Below are 24,663 nucleotides of genomic sequence, written 5' to 3' on the forward strand. Positions count from 1 at the left end.
TGGGGAGAGGAGGGGAAGGGTTTTCCTCTGTTCTTCAGGACTAACATAGGTTGCATGCTCCAGGAGAAATTCTAACAAGTACAGTTCTTGCTGCACTTCTTTGCCTATAATTTTTCCTCTGCTGTAATCCTTAATAACATTTCTGGACAGATGGATGATTATGGTACTGGTACAAAAAATTTTCTTACTCAATTTTTGCTTGTTTGCATAACTCTGGCACAGTGCAGACCCAATCTCGCAGCCTCACATCAGCACTGGCAGTAATATTTTCCCCCACTGTGCTCAGTACCTCAGCACCTGCTGTCTCAACCATTGCAGCTGTTCCTGCTGACCCCGCCAAATAGAGTGATCTGTAGGAAGCATGGAGGATTTTATTTGTGGTGTATGGGGTTTTTTTCCCCCTTCTTTTTTTCAAAAAGTAAAACAATAACTAATGAGTACCTTGTGTTTTCTCAGGAGAGAGAAAGCAGAAATACCTAGATATGTGAAATTACTGTTTCTTTTTGAAATTGTCATGATATGACATTCTGTTGTAGAAACTGATGCAAAGTACTGCAGAAAGGAAGTGGAAGTAAAAGAGATAAGGTCCTGCATGTGGTTTTGTCGATTTCGTTTGGGTTCATCATATTGTAAATGTAAGTAACATTAAGTAGTGTTAAGTACTGTTGATGGTTTTGGTGTTAGGCCAGGTGGCAGTCAGAAGCATTTGGCAGTGGGGCACTCCCAAATTGCAGTGTCTGTGAAAGATACCTGTAGAGCTCAGTGGGCTGTGGATGATCTGCAGAATGGATCAGTTCTGCTGCTCAGCAAAGAAGTGAGTAAAAGAGCTGGCAGAAGGGCAGGGGCGCATTGGCGTGTTGTGAATGATGTTGGTGTTGCCTGTGATCCTACAAGCATGAGAGAGGAAACTGGTGTTAGCTGTGCTTTCGTGTTTGAAAGTGTGGCCAGCAGTAGGGTGGCTCAAATCCTGGTACAGCCCCTGACAGCAGGAGCTGTGGTTGTCAGGCAGAGCTGATGGAAGGCTCGATCCCAAGGCAGCACCCTTTGCTGTGCTGGTGCTAGATCAGGCCCCAGATGGTGGCACAGCAGTTGGGGTTTCAGCAAGCATGGCTGCCTTTGCGTTCTCTAAGGGCTGCCCAGGGAAGCTGGGGCAAGTTGTGGTGCTGCTGAGTATCATGCGCAAGTGCTGCATATCCAGACCCTGGGGGCGCATTGTGACCTGGGAATTAGCAGAGCTCAAACTTTCCCAGCATCCCCACAGCACTACGTGTGTTGGCCTACAGGTGCTTCTCCTTCCCTCCAGCAGGTGTTGGGAGAGAAATACTGCCTGAAAAGGGTTTTTTTCCTGCTAGTTTCCCCAGTGAACCTGTACAAACACCTTGCAGCTATGCAAAAGTGGGTTGTTTAAGATAGCAGTTTTACCTCATCTACTGGTGGAGGGAAGTGGAATGCCTCCTGTTAAAATGTGTTGTGTTTTTTTGCAGTGCTTGGCTTCTGTGCTGTGTTGGCAATAAACACACCTTGACATGCTAAAGGGAAGATCTGTGTTCTTTAGCTGCCTGGGTGATTGCAGGCTTATTTGAATGCCAGCCATGACGTTTGCCAACTGCTACTTTCATTTCCTAATGGTTTATCCAGTGGCCTCTCTAGTATCATTTCATCATCAGAACTGCTCCCGATAGTGGGGGTTTTGCTCACTTTGTCTTTGCAACAAAAACTGTAGAAATATTGAAGGGTTGAAATGGACTGAATCCAGCCTAAAGACCATTTTTAGGATTTTTTTTGTTGGGGTTTTTTTGACCTTTTTCTGAGAAATGCTCATCATGGGCTCTGGCCTGGTCCTGTGGCTGGTTGTGGTTGTGTTGAGTGCCTGTGGAAGCAGAATCACAGAGCAGCCTGCTGTCTTTTCTAAGGAGCTTCTTGTCTCTTGTGCCCATCCCCTGAGTGTCCAGCCCTGCAGTCAGAGCTGCTTGTCCCCTCCCTTTTGGATCCTGGTGGCTTCTCATGGCAGTGTCTGCTGTCAGACAGCAGTTGCTCTTCTGACCTCTCCTACCCATCCCCTTGTCCTTGTGGTATGCACATGAGGGTATTAGAGAGGGACAAAAAAAATTAGACAGAGTTTATTCACAGAAGTAGGGATATTGTTTTAATGAAATACTTGTGATTCTGGGCTGTATTTGACAGTTTTAGCTCATGCAAAAGATGGTGAGGAAGGAGTGAGAATTTCTTATGTCAATTCAGGCAAAGTATCATTTACTCACCCAGTCCTGTTCAGAAATGTGATTCATGTACTGGAAGCCAAGAAAAAGGATCAAGCTGGTTTAATGTTGAGCTTTGGGTCAGGTCTCTGTGCTACCAGATACAGAACTCAGGCTGCACTGGAAGAGCTCCGAAGCTTGCTTGCTCTTATATCAGACAGGGTTTATTAGCTGCCAGAAGGCTCTGGGGCTGTGTCAGGATGGGATGGCAGGTGTCCCGAGGTTCAGGTCATAGGAGGTGGCCAAGGTCCTGGTGCCAGCCCTTGTTAGTTCCTCACCAGACTAGTATATGCTTCCTCTGATGAACTGTTGTTGCCTTCCTTCCTCCCCCACCTTAGCACTTCCACTCTCGCCTCATAAAGGCTGAAAATAAAGTAACAGCCCTGCTTAAATGTGCTATTTTAAAGTCGTTATCAGTAATAGCCAGAAATACTTGATTGCTGCAGGGACAAAAAATCTCTGTGTATTTATTTAGTCCCTCAGGCATAAAAGTACTTGAATTAAACAGCCCAAGAAGTTTCTGTGCAATTATTTTTTTACATCTCCTCATCTTACTTCAAAATCAACTTTCTCCTTTATCAATATTTCTCCAGTGAGTCATAGCTCATGGTACTGTAATTTGTAGTGCTTGGCTGTGGGGCAGGTGACCCTTGCAGGCTGCTTGCTTGTGGACGTGTCTTCGGAGCCCCTTTGGCACCAAACCACAAACCTGAGCCCACAAATCCAAACCCCCTCAGGTGGAGCTGATCTCTTTCCTCTCTTTTCTTTATGCACATGCTGGGCTTTATGTGGTCTGAGTTTTGCTGGGTTGTCATGCCCAGAATGAAGTCCAGAGAACTGCAGAGTTTAGAAAGGCCTTCTTCCCAAGCAGATACAGCATGCTATGTGAAGAGTGATTTTGTGTTTTGTTTCCCTTTTCTTCCTTTTTTTCCTTTTCCTCTTTGAACCTCAATCCAATTGAAAAACAAAGTTGCCTTCTTTCAAGCAAAATTAATTTTATCCTAGCAAAATGAAAAGTAAAAATTTGTTCCTGCCTTACAAGTTGCCAAACCTTGCTTTCACTTGAGGGAACATTAGAAAAATAATTTGCTACAAGTTTAGTAAAAAAATGTCCTAGAGGAGTAGCAAAAAAGATGTTCTTCTCTCACTGGGCTATAAGTTTGGTGAATTTGACAGAAATTTGCTTGAGCTTCTTCCACACTCTGCTTCTGTTTGTCAGCTTCAGACCTAAGGCACGAGAAAACCAGAATGTTGAGGATGAAATCTCAGAAATAAAAAACAAAATATGCTTATTTCTTCTGGGTTCTTGTGCTGGCAGGGAGGTGGGTTCTCTCTTGCTGCAGCCAGGAAGGAGAGATGTTCTCCTGGAGGGGACCAGGGGCTGAGGTTTGATGCTGACACATGGCTCTAAGGAGCTGGGGCTTGGGGAGCCCAAGGGCTGGTGCCTGCCTTGTGTCAAGAGACACTGGATTTGGCTGTGTCCCAACAGCTGCACCTCTGGCTTAGGGGAATGTGCAAGGCAGCTGAGGGCTTTGGAGCTCTCTCTGCAGAGCCCGTGGCTTCCTTTGTTAGAAACAACTGTAGATATTATCCTTCTCTGTGCTGCACTCTGGACTCGCTTGGGACTTGGGGTTTGTCTTTGGGGATGGGCTTTTTTTTGTGGAACTGCTGGATTGTAGGATCTCTTAGCAGTAAGAGGTGGTCGTAAGTATTTTGTCTAGGATTTTTCAGCCATCCAAGGAGGCAACAGTCCAAGCGTGGCTGACTTGTGCTGCTGTGCAGGGGAGCAGGTAGCTGAGCACCATTGCTCTGAGGCAGGACCTCCTATGTTTTACAGCAGGGATAATGTGCCAAAGGAGAAGCTCAGAACAACTGCTTTTGGCTGGGTACTTGAAAACTATGAACTGATCACCAAAACCATGCAGTTTCTTGTAAAACAGGGCTCTCTGGGGACAAACAGGAGGCCAGTGGCATTCTTTTTGCTGAAATTTTGCCAGTGTTCCCATGTGATTATGTGTGCAACTCCAAGAGCCAGAGCTTCAGGGAAAAAAAATAACACAAAGCTTGTGTGATTAAAATCAAGAGGTGGCAGTGCTATTACCCAGTTCATCCTCAGTGTGTTCTATTGCATCAGTGGAACAAAAGGAGAAAGCAAACCCCAGATTCCAAAGCCAGTGTTGTCCCTACAGTGTGCAGGCTGAGGAGAGATGGTGAGCTCCACAGTGTCCTTCTCGGAAAGCTGCTGTCGATTTTTCCAGAATACATAACTGCACATGTATCAAATGTATCAACTGCAAATGTACAGCTGTAATTAAACTGCTTCTTGTTCTGACAGAACAGAACCTTGGTTCATCCTCCAGTGCCACAGGACAGCTGGGATGTGCACCCGTGTAGCACCGTGTGGCTACAGTGATCATCGTGTCCAGGGAGGTACAGGCACCGGCAGGGAAACAGATGAAATAAGTCTCTGTTTTGTTAAGCTTGAGAGTCCATTTTATTTCCTCCCCCCCTGAGCCAGGGAGGGAGGAGAAGGCGAAAAGAGAGAGAGAGAGAGAGAGAGAGAGGGCGAGAGGCACACAGGGGCAAGGTGGTGGGGTTTTATCAGGTATTCCAGGGGAGGAGTCTAGGGTTTGGGTCAAGGGAGGAGATAAGGAGAGTCAGATCAGATTTCAGCTACTTCAAAATGAGAGGATTCCACGCCTGTAGTGTGGGCAGATCTCTCAGACTGGGACTTGTTTGCTCGATTGGTGATGCTTGTGATGAGCCTGTTCCCATTTTAATTGTTGTTTCTGGTGGAAGATGCTGTGTTGTCACTGGCTGGGTGTGCAGGGAGGGCTTGCAGAGCAGTGGGGGAAGATCCGTGTGTCACACTGCGTGGGGAGTGAGGAACACCAAAGGTTAATTGCCTGTTGCTACCCAAGAATCACGTTTATAGTCTTGAGAAATTATGACAAGGTGGGAGGAAGAAAGGAATAATCCTTGTAGGGAACAAATAACAGAACCTGTACACTTGCTGCTGCCAGGAGGAGGATGTTTGAGAGTCTGTCAGAAATACATCCTCATCTGCATGCTAGCTCTCCAGTGGGGAAGCCCTGTGTCCTTTTTTATGATTATTTTTTCCCCTCTGGAATAACTTTAAAATGCCCAGAAATTTTCTTGGGTTTTGGATTTATTTTGGCTTTTTTTTTTGTTTGTTTGTTTGTTCTTTGTATCTAGAGGAATGAGACTTGCTTCCTTGACCTTTTAGCAAACTTGGATTGCTCCTTTGGTTATTGTGTGTTCTGGAAAAGGCAGCAGAGAGGCTTAAAATACTGAAAGGGGACCCTTGCTTCCAAGTCTTTAAGTGACTTTGCATTTAAAAGGTGTTAAGCAACAAAACATGACTTCAGACATGAATAAATATCACATTGTACCTCTCTGAACTGGGTTTTACTTCCCTGACACTTGAGGATGCCAGGCTGGTGCTGTGCATCACTCTGGTAATCTGAGAAGTCTTCGATGAAGCCTGTGACCTGAATTTCTAAGGAGGTGGTGAAAAAAAAAAAGCCAAGTCAGACTTGCTCCATTCTCTGGGAAGAAAACACACTTGGATTTTCACATGCTGAGCATGGAAAGCAGCGCCAGTGAAGGGTTTTGGGCTGGCAGCTGGGAAGAGTCAGTGTGGTCCTCTTGTTTGGCGGCTGTGGCTGCCTCGGGACATGGCTGAAGTGCAGATGGCTGCTCACAGCTGCAATAACATCGCAGTTACCAGATGTAGATGTTCTGGCCAGATACCAGAGTAGTTTCTTTTTTTTGTACACCTGAATTATTCACCTGGTGTGGTGAACACAAATTGTCCACTTAGCATTTTAAAATATATTGCTGCATTTTTGTAAAATGTTCTGATTCTCCCCAGGAAAATCTATGCTGCTGTAAATTTTTGGTTAAAGATCTTAGACTTGCAGTACCAAGAAATTTGGGAATGAAGTCATTTGCCCTGGTACTTGTTGACCCCAGGCCATGTAAAATGTGTGACTTGTTTTTGTTGGGACAGAGAATGAGATTCTCGATCAGATCAGAACAAGAGTATCTTTCCTAAGCTATTTGAAAGTTTCTCTGTGATGCTAGAGGGGCAGAGAGAGTAAGGTTGATAATGAAGGAAATCAGAGCAAGTGGTTACCAGGAAATCAGAGCAAGTGGTTATCAGCACATGCTTTAAATTTTGGTTTATTTGTAGTATTTCACAGATTGAACCTGAATGTGTAAACAGGGGCTTCAAGCATTAATTTAAGTTTCAGGGCTGAAAGCTGACATAGTTCTAAAATTCAGGACAAGCCTTTCTTAGAGTTCTGTTTTAAATTTGGTATGTTGGAGCCATTACTGCAAAGGAAGAAAAATAACATCTGGCCCCATGTTGCAAACTGAATTTTTGTTGTGTGTTTTTTGGCTCTTGCCAGTAGTTAAAAATCAAAGGTCTAGATTTTCGATAAGTGTAAAATATTACTGACTTCATTGACTTCACTGCATTTACACTAGATTTAAATGACCAAGAATCAAGTACAACATCCCAAATCAGGTTTTGATACAGTCAGGATGGTGTTTTTATCATTTGCCATCTGCATTTTAAGCAGTGCTTAATTGTATAGTTTTTATATACAGACATGTATGTAAATTCACTTATACATGCACAGAATAATGGTTTCATATATTAATGCTGAAGCAGTTTGATTTAGTGTGCAGCAGTGGATAAAATCAAAATGTTTAATAAAAATTCCCTTTTTTTGTGGACTGCATTTAAAACAACTCCCAGATTAGATATTGCTTGCCCATATGTGCAGGTTCTTTGCCATTTCCCTGCTGTTCCTATTAGGAAATGGAGAGCTAAGTGATTTTTCTTTCCCAAAGATACCAAGATGCCTGGTGCTGGCAACAGGGTGGAGAGCTCCCGCTTCAGCCCAGGCTCTTCAAGGCTCTCCTGTTGGGATCAAAGTCTTCTGTGCTGGATGTGTTGAAACCACACAGAAAGAGGGATCACCCCTCCAATCCAGAACCGTCTGCGACAGCAGGGCATGCTCTGGGCATATGGGTGAAATAACAGAACAGGATGCCAGCTGCTTGGAGCTTTCAAACCAGGCAGACACTCTGTGGTCAACAGCATGGAGAGCTGTTCGGTACTCTGTGTATGCTCATCCAGAGATGCTGGAAGGTTTTCAGATTTGGTTTAATTTCAATCCTGAATTTCAGGATTTTAGGATATGGTCAGATACCCTAAAATTTTAGGATAGGTCAAATATCTTTTAAAAGGCTTACGCTGGTGCTTTGGAGAAAAAAGTACTGATTGTGGGGCAACAGCTGCCCCAGTGCTTCATGAGCTTTCTGGCAGCTTCTCTCTCAGGGGGAACTGCTGCCCCCCAGCTCACTGTGTGCCTTTGCCAGTGACCAAAAGTAGTGTCCAGGCAGTGCTACAGCTTTCTGTCCTCACCACTGGTCTTGTCAGTGTCCCCCATAGGCACGAGCTTGGATGAGGATCTGCCAGGAGCTCTCAAGGTTGTTTGCACAGTTGTGGTTGTGCCTCTCTTACTGGAGGGGGAAATACTTTGGAATAAACCCTTTCCTTGGTTTTATATGTATATGCATAGAAAAAAGAGAGGTGGGATAAAAAGAAGTGAGCAGTCCTGAGGAGAGTCCATCGTCCAAAAGGCCAGTCCTGAGACAGCAGCCTGGTGAACACAGCAGCAGCGTCAGCCCAGGCACCTGGTGATGGGCGGGCAGCTGCTGACAGCCTGAATGGCCGCTTCTAATTAGCAGTCTTTAAAAGTGTCAGAAGAAACCGACTGGAGACTCAGCTCCTGCCACCATGAGTGTGAGTCAGTCCCCAGTGACCCAAGCACTGCAGTGCTCTGTCCTTATGCAGCTTAGCAAACTGTCTGTCCTGGGGGAGCATCCCGGTGATTCCCCATCACTGCAATTCCAGCTCCAAAGGGCTCTGAGAAATCCTGAGCCAGAGGTGCTGTCTTCCTTCCCATTTCTTAATTGGTGATAAAAGAGGAGAAAAGGAGAAAGTGATAATTATTTTTGTTGAAACAGAGGTAATTACTGCTACAGAATTTCACCAGAAAACAAAGTGGCAATTAATTATTCATTATCAGAACTCCAGCACGGCTTGGCAGAGCCGGGTTTCACATGGCCTGTGGGCTGGGGCACGGGGAGCCCTGTGCATTGTCAGCCTGCATGGATGACTCCCTCGGGAGGAGGCTGCTTTGGGGTCTCTTGGGGCTGCTGCCCATGGGAGCTGAACCTGTTGCTCCATAAAACCTGGCTGCAAGCCACGTGCCTGATGGGATCCCTGCCTGTGCTTGTGGTAGACGTGGCTGTGTCTGTGTGCCATGGGCAAGTCAGCATACCTGCAGAAGGGCCCAGGCAGTAGAAGAGGGGGCTGCTCGGGCTGGAGGGGTATGTCTGACACTGCCCTCTGGCTCCATCTGCACCCAGGTCAGTGTTCACTGGAGAAAGTGCAAGCAAAGCGTGAAATGTATTTGCCACTGGGATTGGGCCACTGTGCTGAGTGACACTTCTCCAGTGCACTCTCACATCTCCCAGTCAACAAGTCAGTAACTGGTGTCCCTATATGAAATAGCTCCTTGCCTTTCATTTTCCCTGGGAATTTCAGTGTTTCCTGTGCCCTGTACGAGCCTTTGTGCTTTGCAGCAAGAGCTGCTGAGCTCTGCCTCTTGAGAGGAGGCATATGTGCTGGGGAAAACGGAGGAAGAGGGCATGGATTTTCTGTGAGGGGACCTTAGAGCCACTCTTGAAGCAAGCAGGATCTCAAGGATGTCCTCCAGGGTAGTTGGTTGCTTCAAGGACCATCAGAGAGGCAGGATGCTGCATGCAGGGATGCAGCAGCTTTTCTGTAGCCATAGCAACAGATGGGGATGTGGTGGTGGTGACTGCAGGCATGCCTGGACTGATGGGCCTACAAGAGAGGTGTGGCTGCAAGGCCAGGCAGTGAAATTAGCCACAGCCATTCAGGTGAGCAGGGTAGGCATGGTGAGACTGTCCAGCTGTGCTGCTTGATCCTTTCTGGTCACCGTGTTGTGCCCCCACCCCTGGCAGCCCCCCAAACTGAGGGGTGGGCAAGGGACCCGACAGGGCAGCTCAGAGAGCAGTGGACAGGGGATGAATCCTGTCCCACAAACTGTGTCGTGGAGTGAGATTGTCGGATCCCTACAGAGCGAGGCTCCTGTGGGTAGTGCTGAACCTCACCCTCTCCCCCATCCCCAGTTACCAGGATTACAAATTTAATCAGGATGCAGGAGCTGACAAATACTTGGACTGGGAGATGGAAAGTTCCACTGAGCTTGTGTGCTTAGGGGAAGCTAGCAGTGGGGGAATTGAGGTATTCATGCAGCCTCTGTGCTTGAATTAATTTTATGTTTTGCTTGCACTTGGGTTCCTCCTTTTGACATGTCTTTCCAAAGTCACTTTTTCTTACAAAAAGCCCATAAATTCCAAGTGAAGCTTTTGTTGAAAGCCAGCATGTCTTCTGCCCTACCTCCACTGCATCTGTGCTGAATGGTTTGGATTGAATTGCTGTCTCCTGGGAAAGACTTGCAGGGATATTTAACCTGCCTTCAGAACAGAATCAAGAAGTAGGTGAGCACACAGGAAGCTGAGAGGATCCAGCAGCCCACAGCTGAGTTATGTGATAAGATACGTCATCACCCATAACCTGCGTAGCCAAGTTTCCTTGAAGCTCTTGGTAGTGTTTGGAGACTGCCGGAGGAGACCTTGGTGTGCAGGCACATGTGCATCCCTGTTCAAGCACATGTGAGAGTGCCTAGGTCTTGTCTGCTCTGCAGAGCACAGGGTGTGCTCTGCCCAGCCAGGGACAGCAGAGCTGAAGACAGGATTGATGTTTCCTCTGGCAGATTTTTCCATGTAGGAAATTCCCTGCTGCTTTGAGCCTATAAATCAGAATCAGATGGCCTTTTAAGGGTGTGTGCTTAAATGTCAGTTTCCCATCCTGTCTTGATTTTGTAGATCCATGACACATTCCTAGTGGAAGTGCAGACTTGCCTGCAGCCAGTGGAACTAGAAAAAGTCCTGCTGCTTTTGCTCCTTTTCCCAGCCCCATGGATGGCGGTCCTGCAGAGTCTCCCTGGGTGACACTGCTCCTGGGGGAGCCCGGCAGGTGAAGCTGGGGTGTCACTCTGGAAGACAGGGCTGGCACCGTCCCCTTCTCCCACAAATGGGGTGCTGCCCATCTTGCTGGAGCTTAGGCAAGCAGAGGGTTGCTGGGGTTAAAGCAGAGCCTGTTGCCCAATTTCAGAGGGAGGTTTGCAAGCAGACCAGGCTTAATTTACTGCCTTATTTTTCTACTCCCACAGAACCAGTAAAAGAAACACATACCTTGTAGTTTATCTGTAAAACTCCAAGAACTAAGTGAGCTGCTCAAATGATGTTGTTGTGAGTGATTAGTGTATGGAAAACTGAAACAAACTGGAGGCTTGTACTTGGTGCCAGGAAGGTGACAGTCTGTGTGTTGTGCCAGGTTTGTGCTCTGTGTCCATGGCTCTGTAGGTGCTGGAAATTGCAGAGAAGGGAGGTTCTCCCTTGTGCAGAGATTCCCTTCCTGGGCAGGACAGGCTGTGGGAGGCTCAGGAATGGTTTGGGGTGGTGGTGCCCATCTGACAAGCTGTGTGGCACAGTAGCAAGGGCTGGGGCGCTCAGGCTTGTAAGGATGAGATCATCTGAGATTTGGGGTAAATGGAAACTGCCTGGGAGGTTTTGTACAGAACCTCAGGTGTGACTGTCAGGGCAAATCTATTTCTTGATGTGCTTAACAGCAAGCACAGTGGGATGGTCCTCAGAGTGCTGACACAGGCAAACGCACACTCTAGCATGGCTGTGCGCTCTTTCTGTGGGACTGAAAATACCCACAAGAAAGTCAGAATAAATACATTCCTCTGTTGCCTTTATTGTTCTTTAAAAAAAAAAAAAAACAACCCATTTCAGACTCTTCTGTGCAATACTGTTTTGTTGACTCAAAATTTAAACAGAACAGTTTCACCTGCTTTTTAATTTTTGGGTGAAAATACTTGAGACCCGCATCTTCACTTTTCAGTGTGAAGGTGTCAGTGGGATGGTGCCACAGGTGATGCATCCTCTTCTCAGCCTGGAGTGTCCCCCCAGGAGGCTGGGAGCAAGCTCCAGGATCCTGCAGAAGGCTGGAATGGCTGAGGAGAAACCTCTGCTGTTCCAGCTCTCCTCAGGCAGTGTGCCCTGAAGTGAGAGATGGAGTTGCAGTTTTTGTATAGAAACACTTCATTTCTAACATTGGCTACAGGAAACAAGTTTGGAGAAGCATTAAATCCCGAAGCAATTAAATGTATCGTATTGGCAAAGTGGGATTTTTTTTTTCCTTTTGTGAGATACTTTGGCAGCTGTTGTTTATGGAAAAAAAAAATCTCAATCTTTTTTATGAGAACTGTTTTTAGGTTTCTTTGTGTTCGAGGCTGATTTATACATTATGCATTAGCTCAGGAAAGCAAAACAATTATTTACCAGTCTGAATATTTAGAGGAAGAATAAGTGGGAGTCAGTGTAAAGCCTATATGGATAGCTTAGCCAGAGATCCAGAAGAACTTCCCTGGTGTTAGAAATGGCGCAATTAAGTTGTAAAGGAACAGCCAGACAATAAATAGACTTTCCGCTGCCTGTGGGGGTGACCCCTCTGCCTGCAAGGCCTTGTGCTCGTTACTGGGCTCCATGGCTGGTGCACAAAGACAACAGAAACCCCTCTCTCTGCTGGATCATGAGGACTAAAAGCAGCTGGGAACTTCTCTGTTGTTGGAGGTACTGGCTTCGTGGAGGCCAGAGAAAGAAGGGACACGTGGAATGGTTTCTGACTTAACTGACTGTGTTTGGGTGGAACTGAGGAGGAGTGGGTTTTCTTTGTTTAGGTTTGCTGAATGGTATTTTTGAGGGAGTTCTTTCATAAGGTGTTGTTCTGAGAAATACATGGGGTTTTATGCTGTTCTCTTTTCTTTTTGCTTGTGAATGAAAGAATGTTGATTAGAGCTTGGGGTAAGCAGCATGCCATTGTCTGGAACAAGTCATGCCATAGGAATGGTGCTGCTATAGAAGGACGCTCAAAGGCAATTATACTGCTTGCTGACTGCAAAAACTTTCCACCAAATGATAGTTTATGACAGCTGGGCTGTCCTAGGAACAAATGGAGTAAGTGGGTTGGAGCTTTGAAGAAAACAAACAGTATGGGGGAAAATCTGTCCTTATAATTCAGAACATCAGTTTCAAGAGCAAGGGGAGTCAGGAAGTGACTTCCCTGGGTGCAAGTCCTTGGCTACCTCAGGACTCAGCAGGAAATTGTTACACAAATTTGGACAAAATGCAACTGTCCAACAAGCAAACTGAGCTGTGAGACCTGTGAGCAGTGCTTCAGCATGATGGTATTAAACAGAGAAGTTGCAAACCTTCCTGAACATCATTGCTGTGGGAATAAGGACTGACCTTTAGCAGTCATGGAGTAACATGGCGTCCTGTTCCCTGGAGATGCTGCAGGAACACACAGCAAGCAGCCATAAATAAGGGCTCAGAGATGAAGGCTTTGCAGCTCTCTGGGGTGCTCTGGGTGCTGGTCGGTGTCCTCAGGGAGAGGAAAATGTGGCAGCCGAGGAGCCATGTGTGGCTCTCAACAGAGTGGTTGTGCAGGACAGACTCCCATGGGCTGCCTGGCACACGTGGGAGGCTGCCCAAAATCTCCCTGTTGTGCTTGCTGGTTGGTGGTGCTTGACCGTTTCATTGCTTTTCCAGGCAGGCTGTGTGAGGCAGCTGCTGTGCCTGTTCTGTGGCTGACTGTGGCTTCACTTGTCCTCTGCTCGCACTGAATAATGGTAAAGGTACATGTGGAGCTGCACTGGGCCTGGCAGAGAACATGAGGGAAAAAGCAAAGCAAAACCCCCCTGGGCTTTGTGTCCAAGGGGAAGATAGAGGGTGTTTGTTCAGTTCTTTGAGGGGGACTCAAGTAAACCATGTCTGGTTGGCAGGAAGCATATGGTCCAAAGCAGCCAACCCCAAATCCAGAAGGGTTCATTTGCCCCACAGCATGTCCTGAAATAGTCATGTTTGGATAATGTTTTGGGGGTAACTAAGCTGGAACATGTGTATAACTGTTAAAGTCATGAATGCCAAAAAAGGGAATCCATGCTAAGCTCAAACATACGGACTCATCATGTAATTTTAAAAAATGTTACAATTGTAGTTTGGTTTTGTTGCATTATGCTGTAGATTTTTTGGCAGGGATATCATGGGAGATGAAGAAACAGCAGCTTGATGCTTCCCTCAAGCTTTTTCGAGACTATTCTCTGTTTTGCCAAAGTATATGTGATGCATTCTTAAAAGTCCATCTTGGGTTCCTTGGCCTCCTGCTGGAAACTGCTCTGGAGGTAAATGTGGGACAAAGCAGATATTAGATGCCCCTGCTCCCCTGCTGGGGCTTTGCCTCTGAAAACCAGGGTGAGGGGCTGCATGTAAGCGCAATAAGGAAGGGTCTGGCCCTTCTGCTCAGCTGGACCTGATGTTCAGGGAGACAGGAGAAGTTCTGGCCATCTGTGCTCCACTGGACATAATTTGTGTGATCTGCAGTAAAGTCATAGTTAGGTGAGGTGGTCTTTGATGTCGGGGCTGAGCTGAACTCTCCCAGCATTTTCTTACCTCTGCATGTGGGCACTGAACCCAGGCAGAGCCACTGCATGTCTCTGAGCACACAGAATTGGTGTATAAGCCTTAATTTAAGGGCATCTCAGAAGTGCCCTGGATGGAGAGGATGATTAAAAATGCAGAACCCTTTAACAGGGGAAGTTTCTCAATGTCTTTGAGGAACATAAAGCTGTAAGGGCTGTCCCTTTCTTGCATCTTAAATTAACCCAAAGTTTAATTTGTTGCATTTGTTTCAGTTTGTCAGCTGGGTGAGGGTGAACTCAGGCAGAGATACCTCAGAAAATTAAGCTTTACTACTTAGAAAAAACCACAAAGCCTTACAGCTGCATTTACACAGGAATAGCAAGGTTGGTGAAGAGGAGTGGGGGGGAAAAGGAGATTTTCAAAGCCAGTAGATTTGTTCTTTTAGTTGCTTCCAGGTTTGGGAAACCTTTTTAAGCTCTCTTCTGCAAACATGAGGACTCAGGAATGCTTTTTGACTGTTCAGTTGTTTTTTCTGGTTTTGTTTTTTAATTTGCTTGTGATGAAAATGGGTTTGACCCTCGGGCTGTTTGAGATGGCACTGAGTGAAAGATGCCAGGCTGTCCTTTAGGGCAACTGGCACGTGACCCTGCTGCTGTGTGGGATGGGAGCTGGGAATGGGGTTGAGAATGTGCCTCAGGGGGAGCCAGGACTGAGTGTCCCCTCTTCAGAAGCATTTCCTGGTCTTGGGGCTGGCTCTTTGGGGGCTTCTGTCTGGTGGGGAGGTCTCTTGGGCGCCAGTGGCTTTTGTCCCGTGGAGGTGACAGAGCCACGTTCATGGCTTGGCTGTTGTTGCTGTGTGGCAGGATGGGGAGTATAGGGAGCTGAGGGTCATCTGGGGGGCTGTAGCTATTTCCTCCCAGTTCTCCCCAGTTGTGGTGTTGGGGGCATTGTGCAGAGGATGCTGCGCTCGGTTCTGAGAGCCACAGGCATATGGCAGTGATAGGAGGGGTTTCCATGGAAACCTTTCAGCAGCATGACATCACTGGCACTGCCACATTTAAGCTTTTCAAGGCTTTTTGGATTTCAGGGGTTACATAACTTTGGAGGGATTAGGCTGGGGCTTGGATCTGATCAGTATCCAGGGTATTAGTTGAATTAAATTTTTAGAAAAGCCAAACACCCCAATCCAAAAGTGGCTGGCAGCGGTGGCGGCAGCAACAGTGGTTTTCTGGTCATCTTGGACAGGCTTTGCAAGGCCTTAGGGAAGGCAGAGCCCCCTGGGCTGGGCTGGGCTGGGGCACAGCCACTCATACTCAACACCCACCTTTATAAATGTTTGTGTAGCTGAGTCAAGGTTTTTTTACTTGGAGCAAAAGAAGAATCTTCATCTTGCTTCTAGGTATCTGTAATAATTTCCTAGTCACTGTTTGTGTTCATCATTCTGCCCCATAACTTTCCTTATATGTGAACTTGAAACCATGGAAAGTACTCTGTGGTTTTCTGTTAAATGTAACTTAGTGTTTTTGTGAGATATTCAAGACTGAAGTGCCTTGCAGGAAATTTGGAAATAATGTAATAACGTCTAGTGAGGCAGTAAACCCTGCAGATAACGCAGGGCAAGTCTTGAAAGTTGATGTATTTGTTTTTAACCACAGTACAACTGCTCCAGACTTTGGGTTGCTGACTCAGCATTCCTAATGGGAATGGTTTACAGCAATGAAATCGAGTTAGTTCTAGGATTCCCTTGAACAAAAAGATTGCCTGTGCTGGAAAGGAATGACTTGTCTTGCTGAGGGGAAATGCAGCATGAAAAGGGGGGGAAGGACTGAAATCCAGAGTAAACACTATGAAGACCCCTCCTGGTGTCTTTCTTCCAGCTGGGCCCAAAGCACTTCTGCTTGCTAGGGTGTCAGGGCCAGCTCTGCCTCTAAGCCACAGGAACCAGTGTGTGGCAGGGCTTAGAACAGAATCACAGACTGCTTTGTGTGGGAAGGGACTTTAAAGCTCATCTCACTTCCCTGCCACAGGCAGGGACACCTTCCACTGTCCCAGGTTCCCCCAAGCCCTGTCCAGCCTGGCCTTGGACCCTTCCAGGGATCCAGGGGCAGCCACAGCTTCTCTGGGCAACATGTGCTAGGGCCTCAGCATCCTCACTGTAAAAACTTCTTTCTAATATCTGATGTAAACTCACCCTCCTTCAGCTTAAAACCATCACTCCTTAGCCCTGATTAAGAAATGAAAGGTTCTGTTGAAGCTTTGGGGGTTTATGGAGTGTTGCCTGACGGAAAGCAGCTGCTAAGCATTATTTATTTATCTATCTATTTATTTATTTATTTCAGCAAAACACATTTGTGTACATCAAAAGATGTATCATCTGCCGGCATAGTGTCATACCTAGAATATGATTCATAAACCAGAGGTAATTTGTCTGCCACTGGAGAATTAATCTCCTACTCTGTTTGTCTCTTACCTGTAATTGTGTATGAAAAACTGGTGATTTTAAGGAAAAATTATCAAACCCACCCTTTTTACTTAACTAATATCATTAGAGTTCACATACAAAATTCTGTTTCGCTAACAAGAAATTCCTGTGACTGCCTCCATTGAGAGAGTTATCTGTGCAGGTAGCAAGAAGGCTGCAGCCTTTCTTTTCTGCGAAAGATTATGATTAGGGAAGATCAGGCTGCTTTTTAAGGAGTCAAAAATGTTGCAATTCCATAATTGTAGCCAAAAATAATTACATCCACCTTGTTGAACAGGAGTATGGGTATGTTCAATAAGGCAGGGGCCGGTTGTAACCTCTCCAAGTGACCCCTTTAGGAGCCACTTTACTGTGTCATCCTGTGCCAGCTCTTATCTGGTGTCCTCCTGTGCTTGTGTGGTCTATCCATTCCCCTTTGCTGCCATCAAAAGCATGTTCTTCACTCCTGACAAGAACACCAGGAGTAACTTGGTAAAGAACTAGGCAGATTTTATTGCAGCCTGGGCATCCTCAGTAATGTTGTCTGGCCTCTGCCCTCACCATTGTGTTGATGATGGATCAGAGAGGGGACAGCTCAACCGTGAGGCATGGTCTGAGCCAGTACTCTTGACTGGCAGGCAAACATCAGCCATGGTGAGTGGCCAAAAGGAATGAATGTCCACTCCAGTGTTGGCTCTTGGGTCTGTGTCACTGTCACTGAGCTTGGGTGGCTTTGAAGCATGATCCTGCTCCCCTGGCCTCTTCTCACAGCACAGGGAGAGGGTGACTGTGAAGTTGAACTTGTTGGATTAAATGCCCTCCAAGGCCTTAAGGACCCATGAAGTAGGGAAGGGATGCACAGGGCGAGACCATGCCATTTCCAAGCTCCCTGGGAAACCAGGGAGTAAACCAATCCCTCAGGTAGGATTTGCACCGCCCATCAGCGTGGCCCTAAAGTTTTATACTCCTGCAGAAACAGGCTGCTTGGAAATAATTTAATAGAGGAGTTCATGCAGATTTGGGTCTTGGGATTGGTTGTTTTCCATGTATTTGGTGGTGGTTTGTGTGTGGAGGTTGGAAGGCAAACAGACATATGTCAGGATGGAGGAGAACCAGGCTGCCCTGAGGATGAGTACAGTAGCCATAGCTGTGAGAGGGGATTCACAGCACAGCTTCTGCACAGAGGGCAGCCAGTTCCTGAGCTCTGGCGTGTGGAGCTTTTCCAGCAAGGATCAGAAAATGTTTGTGCTCCAGCCCGCAGCTCTACTGAGAACTTGTTAGGACTGCTTGCTGCAACAGTGTCAGCACACTGAGGAAGGAACTCAGGCTGGAGCAGGTAAATGTAAACTACTGGGGTAGTCAGGGGACTGTGGAGGCTCAGAGCAAAAAAACAACACTTTGGTCTTGTTTGGCGCAGTAAGTAAAAAAAATAAAGTGCTATCTGTGCATACCCAGGGGTTAGCACCAAACTGGTGGGCAGGATTGGCACACCAACAGTGGATAGGAATGAGCAATGGATAAACACAAGCTGGAAACGACATTTCTAGCCACAAGATGAGTGGTGTGGGAAAGCTTCCTAAAAAGGGTTGTGAGGGAAAATCAGCCCAGCCCCAAACTGGGACCAGTGAGGTCCCAGCTCAAATCCAGTGTTTTACGGAAAAGCTTCACAGGAGTGCAGGGAGGTGTTCATGTAGGCGCCGGACTGGAGCCCCAGTGGAGCAGCTTGCTAAGGTGGAGGAATCCCTGCTTTGGGAGCTGAGGGGTCTCAAGGATCCTGTAGATGCTCTGCTGTGTTTCATTCCTAAGCTGAGTGGCACTCCTGGGGCACCAGGAGAGAGCACTGGGAGCTTAGTACTCAGGTAGGAACGTGTTTCTCTTCTATTTAATGAACTGCCATGAGACAAAATGCTGAGCACAGTTTCAAGTAACCCCATCATTCAGTAGACTGATACCTTTGTGTGCTGAGAGGGCTTCATCTCCTAGAAAAAACATGGCTTTTGCTTGCAGCCCAGGGTCCCATGTGCTCATCCATGTGTTGAGAAATAGCTTGCAAATCATTATCTGATTGGCATGCAACCACTAAACTTCCAGTGACCTGCCTGCTGATATTATTTTGTGTGCTGCATTCTCCTGACATATCTTTGTTGAGCACATAGTATTGTTTTTGGAATAAATGTGAGGGTAAACAGTAAAAACTGTTTGGATCGCAAACAGGGCAAACAGCTGCCAAGGATGGAGGTGAAACATAAACTTTGTGGCTGGTTTGGAAATCGGATCTTTGGTCTGGCTGCCCTCTCTGGAAAGGGGCAGGCTTGCTTGAGCAATGCCAAAACAAATCACACTTGACCTTTGCCATCCGTGAATGGTAGCTCAGAAAGTGTTTTATGCAAAATCTGGCTATTTTTGGATCTTGCTCCACAGAGAAAGTGCTGCAGGTGAGTGGCTTGGTATATTTAAGAGTGTCTTGGGTTAGATAGACGGGTATCTGCCAGGGAAGGTTGAAGTCTCCCTTGGACTGTAAGCCCCTCCCCCCCTTTTCCAAATTATCATAAATTTGCAATTAAAAGGCTGTCAGGCAAAGAATTTGGGAATAGGTATAGCAGTTCTTTACTAGGGATATAAAAAAAAATAAATACAAATGTTGTAGTACAGAAGCAAACAAGCAAACAAACAAGAAATCCTAAAAAGCCCTGACAGAGTCAGAAATGCAGCCTGACGCCCTGTTGGTCAGGGTGTTGGAAGCAGTCCAAAGTAAGCCCTCCTGGAGTGGCAGATGTGGTTCTGTTGGAGTAGAGATGGTCCCGTCGAAGAAAGGGTCCAGTAATGGTGAGATGGGTCCGGTCTTCCTCCAGGGATACGGTGGAAAACTGAATACCTGGTGGCACTTGTGGCTCCTTTTTATCTAGGTGAAAACGGTTTGGCTCCTCCTCCCTTGGTAGAGCATCTTTCAGTGGTATGATGTAATGTGTCATGTCATTGGTGAGCTTTAATGGTCCATTAACAGAAGATATCCTCATGGGAGTAGTGGAACAGTGAAGAGAGATAAGCAATACTCCCCCATCTGATAAGTAACACTGACCCATTTGGGCAAAGATAAGCGACACTGCTCCACCCGGTTTTAACAGATTGAATAGAATAACATGTTTTTTCAGTTACAAAACCCAAGACAAGGAGGTTTAGAGATTTTCTGCAGTGGGCTAGGCCAGAGGTTGGTTTTACTATCTCAGCTCCAGCAGACCCAGTTGCTCTTCAACAGTTGCATCCGAATTGAGGAGTCTGATAGGCACTGACAGGACCTGTCTCCCATGAGTTAGTCTAGTGTGCTTTTTAGATTAATCTAAACTTTTTGGTTTAAACAAATCTAAACCTTTTGGTCTCTGCAGTTGACTGAAATTCAGCACCAACACAGTAAGTGTTAATTGTCTTTAAAATCCCAGGGAGCTGGGGTAGCTTTTTGTGTCACACAAGGTTCATCAGATGTAGGACTGGCAGCTAGAATCAATGAGCAGAGTGGGAATTTTGGAGCTTATTGTTCCAAATCTGCCACCAGCCAGCTGGATGAGACTGGAAGAACCCTTTTGCCCATCTGTTTTATTCACTGAGAAAAGGTGCAAATTGGTCCTGCTGTCCATGCCAGGCCCAGCAGAGCATGGCTGGATCTCGGGTGAAGCCTCTTGACTCTTTCCTGAGCAGTGAGGATGTTAACCGTGTGGTTTTCCTGTGCTCATGGCCTGTTCTGGGTGGGGAAAGGTCTAACTTGGATAATGCAGTGAACAGGAGTGGCTGATTAGCAAATCCCGGTCATGTCTGTGAGGTGACAGCAAAGGCAGATTGTTTTTGCAGACCATGTGCTCCCGTGTCAGGTGAGGGTGGCCAGTCATTAAAGGTAGAACTATAAATTGCACAGTAGGCAGGAAAAGGCCAGAGAGGTGTGATTTGGGAGTGCTTTTGTATTTCTAATGTTTCTCTGGCATTTATGAACTGTTGATATTTTTGCTGTGAGTGATGGGACCCTAGCAAAGAGTGTGGGGGTTCCCTCCATGGCCTGGTGCCAGGGAGATCATGGAAGATCAGCTCGGGTAAAGCCTTTTTAGGGAGCTTGACAAGCACTGAAATACTGCTTAAATGGAAATTTCAGTGTTAGGGAGTTAGCTTGGTTCTTTCTTCCATTTGAAACACACCTGTTGTTAAGAGACGTTTCAGCCAGACCTGCTTGCTGTTGTCCCTGACATGGGAACAGCTAAAGCTTCACAGATCCCTTGCAAACCTTTCCATTTCCAGTTTAAATGAACTCATTATGTTTCAGCTTGGCAGCAATAGGAGGAAGAATAGGGAAGAGGAAAAAAATCTCTGAGTTAAAAGAGATTTCAAAAACACCTTAGGAAATGTTCCCAGCCAACCACAAACCCTCCCTGGGAATCCTATCCACGTAATAGAGCTCCAACTGTGTGTATTAAGCAGTTATAAAAGGAAACTTTGGCCTCCACAGGGCTTGGATTGAGATCAAGTGGCTGTGGTGGAGTGCCAGAGAGCTTTGTCCTGTACAGGAAAAGCCACCCTGCGCAGGGCCGACCTGTCACAAGCCGGGAAGCCTTTCAGGAAACTCATCGGAAAATGCATTAGGTGGGGATGGTAATGCCTTCTACCGACATCATCCAAGGGTGTGCTGCTTTACAGATTAATTCTTCCCCTGTGGCTGGGGCAAAAATATTCTGCTTCGCTGATGGATGGAGCCTTGCAGTGGGAAAAACACAAAAGTGTGTCCTGTTTTCATGGCTATGGCACAGTGTCAGCATGTGCTTTGGGAAGACTGTTCGCCCTGTGGGATCCAGGGCTCTGTCCCAGCCACCTACAGACACCTGCATAGTGGGCCAGGGAAAAGTCAGGCATGGAAAGGGAAGAGGGAAAATGTGCTTCCCTGCCTGGCATGGCAGAGCACTGGCAGCGGTTAACTCCTTGTACCAGGATGTTCCTGCTCTGGTTTGGTTAACACTGGGACAGGGAACGTCCTTCCATCCAGTCACTCTGTACAAAGGGAGATGACTTTGAGTGCTTCTGGAGGGTCAAATGCTGCTCTCCATCAACACTAAATTATGGCGCTGACAGCAAGCTGAAGTGTACATCCCAGATTTCCAGCAGAGTAATTGAGCACTGGGTTGGGTCAGATCCTCTGTCCTTCAATGCTTGAGCTGTATTCCATGTCCAGGTCCCCTCCAAGGGGTCCCGACCTCTGAAGCTGTCTTATTCTCAGCTTGAACTGTTGTCGTAGAAACCATCCAGTCCTGTATATTTAGGGCTTCAGGTGGATTAAAGCAGTCAGCAGAAAAACTTTCCTTGGTTTTGGTTTGCTCTGGCTGAGCCAAATTACGATAGGGAAATTCTCAGCAGAGAGCTGAATAGTCAGGGCTTTTGGAGGCAGGAAGGAGGCACTTAACAAAAATCATTTAGTTTTTCATAAAAGCTGTGTGGTTTGAGTCCCATAAAATCAGGCTTGAAGGTTTTTATTGGGGTTTGGAAGGGGTGGGGTGGTTTCTGGTTTGATGCTGAGCCTGGAAATGAGAGAAAGTATTTCAGTCTGAGTGTGGAAGGCAGTCCCTCGGTTCTGTGCTGCCTTGGTATCTGGCAAGTCACTTCACCCTCCTGCAGCTCCTTGCTTGCTCAGTGGAGTGACAGGGGTGATGCCTTTGCCGTGAGAGGATTAGTCAGCTCTTCACAGCCAGTTTTGTGAAATCTCTAGGAAAGGAGCCTTAGAAGTAGAACAAATTAATATTTGCGATTCAAACAGTTGGTCGCTTCTTGCCCAATTCTGAATTTGCCGTGGCTGTGTGCCCTTGTGCAGAGCACGGCCATCCATTATTTCGGAGCTGGTTTTGTAGAGGAATGTGGGGGTGCACTAATCCTGGCCAGCAGTAGGCTGTTACCCTCCTGGTTTGGTGACCCTAGTCTCCTTTTTGGGTTCTGTGTCCAGGTGGTTGGGAGAGATGTGCTGGGTCACTCTGGTCACTGCTGTTACACGGCAGGTTTCTGTTTTGTTGTAATAATTATCATAGAATCATAACATTGTTTGGGTTGGAGGAGAGCTTTGAAGGTCACCTAGTCTGACCGAAATTATATGTGTTTTTCTGGGGCTGGAACAGTGGGACCTGGAGGGTGCCTGGGGCTGAGAAGCAGGGGGCTGAGTTACCCAAAGCTAGGGCAGGGAGATGTAGCTTCCTCCTGCTGTGCTGTCTGTTGGAAGGGGATGTTTGGGTCCGTGACCCAGAAACATTCCTGTTTTCCAGCTCAGGAGCTTCTGTGCCTCCTTCAGGAAAGGGCGAGAGGGTCAGAGCTGGCAGGTTTCTCTACCCACAAGTGCTTTCCTCTCCTGTTTGCGGCTGGGAACTAACAGTGCAGGGAAATAAATAAAGCAGATACTGTATCTGGCCATGTTTTGTCATGTTCCACAAAATAGCTGGAAGGATTTTCCTGGGTGAAGAGCTGTGTCTTCCAGTCTCATTAATTAATATTCAGCTGCTCTTTGATGATATTTTGCTTTGATAAACCTTCCTTGGAAATGTGGCTGTGGTTGTTCTGTCAGGGTCCATAGCAGAGGTACTGTCAATTCCTAGTGTTGGGTGCCTGGCAATATCTGTGCAATATTTTACTTTTTGACCAGGCCATAAGAAGCACTTTCACATGGCTGGTTTTTGAGCGTTGGTGCCAGATTCAGGGCTATGCCATCCTGTAGTGGTCATTCCTGTAATGGATCTCCTATTAAACCATGCTGTAGTTCCAACGGAGCCCAGGGATGGCCTGGACTCTGGTGCTGGGACTGTTTCAATGGTCTCTGGGATTTTGTGGCGTTTAGGGCTGCATTTGTTTCAACAGCCTTCTTACAGTTTATTGTTGATGTTTGCATCCTGGTGAGGGTGATACTCCTCCTGATGCTCCTGGCTTGGAGGTGTTTGTGGTTATCTCCAAAAGTTGATACTGAAGGAATCTAGAGAGAAGGTGTAAGGGCTTCCATGTGGCCTGAAAACTTGTAGCTTTGTGTCACTAGAGAAAAGCTTTCCTGCAGATTTTGTCCCCAACTAATTCCAGTAATTATATTCTTTACTAGTGCCCTGTGTGAGTAGCTCTGCGCTCATCCCGGATTACAGCAGCATGGATCCAATTCTACTTGTGGAGATTTCCATATTGTGTTTCCCATACAGCCTGTCTTCTGGGAGGGCTGGGGCTGCTGGCAGCAGGACATGCCAGTTTTAATCAAAGCCTTTCATTGCGAACCCAATGTGCAGTGTGTTTGGGATGAGGAGTATTCCTCACCACATGAACTTCCTGAAGGCAGCCCTGAGCACAGGGGAGGGGATCAGGAGTTGGGGTTTTTCTTTCTTAGCCTGCCATACTGTGGGCAGTGGCAGCTGTGCACCCCTGGGGCAGGAGGGAGGTGGAGGGGACACTCTCCTTCCCCAGGCATCAGTAGAGGCACTTCCACGGTGGAATTGATAACCCTGGAGCTATGAGAAAGAGGAAAGAGAGTGTCAGGAGGCAGAAAGGAAACAGAATTTTTTTTCCTTTTTTGTTTTTTCTGCCTAGGTTGCGGGAGGGGCAAGGCTTGGGCTGTGTTGAGGACAGCAGGGCTGTGGCTTTGCACAGGGGTTACAGAGGCTGCCTGGACTTGAGCCGAACCCCCCATACATGAGCTGACCCCCTGTCCTGGGCTGCTGTGCTTGAACCTGCACACAGGAGCAGAAGCAAACTGAGCTGCCCCTTCCTGCAGAACACTGGGATTGGGTTGCTATCCCCCTTTTCAGCAACTCTCTTCTCAACCCTGTTACCCTGTAATAATCTTTTCTGTCTGATTGATGTGGAATGATAACTGGGGGAAGGAAATGAGCTGCATTTTGAACACCTCCTGTATCCAGGTTTTGTGTCTTCAGCTGTAGTGTAGAAGGGATGCTTGTCAACCCCAGGGGGGGCATCTGATGGAATTAGCAGCAGTTTAGAACTGACAGAAGGCAGCACTGGAGGGTGTGCATGCACTGTTTTCTGCCAGGCCTGATTTGTGCCCTGGCACCTCAGTCTGCTTGCAGAGGCGCACAACAGCCTTACTGCTCATGATTCCTTGCCTCTGCCTTCTCTCTGCATCCACTCTTGCTTCCTGGCCAGCCAAATGCCTTGGCTGTACAGTGGTCCCAGCTTGTTGGCTTTGAAAGCCTCTAAAAACTCAGGCTGTTTTGGAGAACAGAGCAGGAGATTGTCAAGCATTGTGGTGTTGTCATC

At 46.9% G+C, this 24,663-nt stretch overlaps 1 protein-coding gene across 2 annotated transcripts in view; it reads left to right on the forward strand.

Annotated features, from left to right (window-relative positions):
• LOC136286443 (sodium/potassium/calcium exchanger 3-like) overlaps window positions 1–24,663 on the forward strand; it is a 191,912-nt gene that overhangs the window by 1,506 nt on the left and 165,743 nt on the right. The window lies entirely within an intron of this gene.

The sequence above is a fragment of the Chamaea fasciata genome, unplaced genomic scaffold, assembly GCF_029207755.1.
Source record: "Chamaea fasciata isolate MVZ Bird 193981 ecotype frontalis unplaced genomic scaffold, bChaFas1.0.hap1 SCAF_3, whole genome shotgun sequence".
In the NCBI taxonomy this organism is placed as follows: Eukaryota; Metazoa; Chordata; class Aves; order Passeriformes; family Sylviidae; genus Chamaea; species Chamaea fasciata.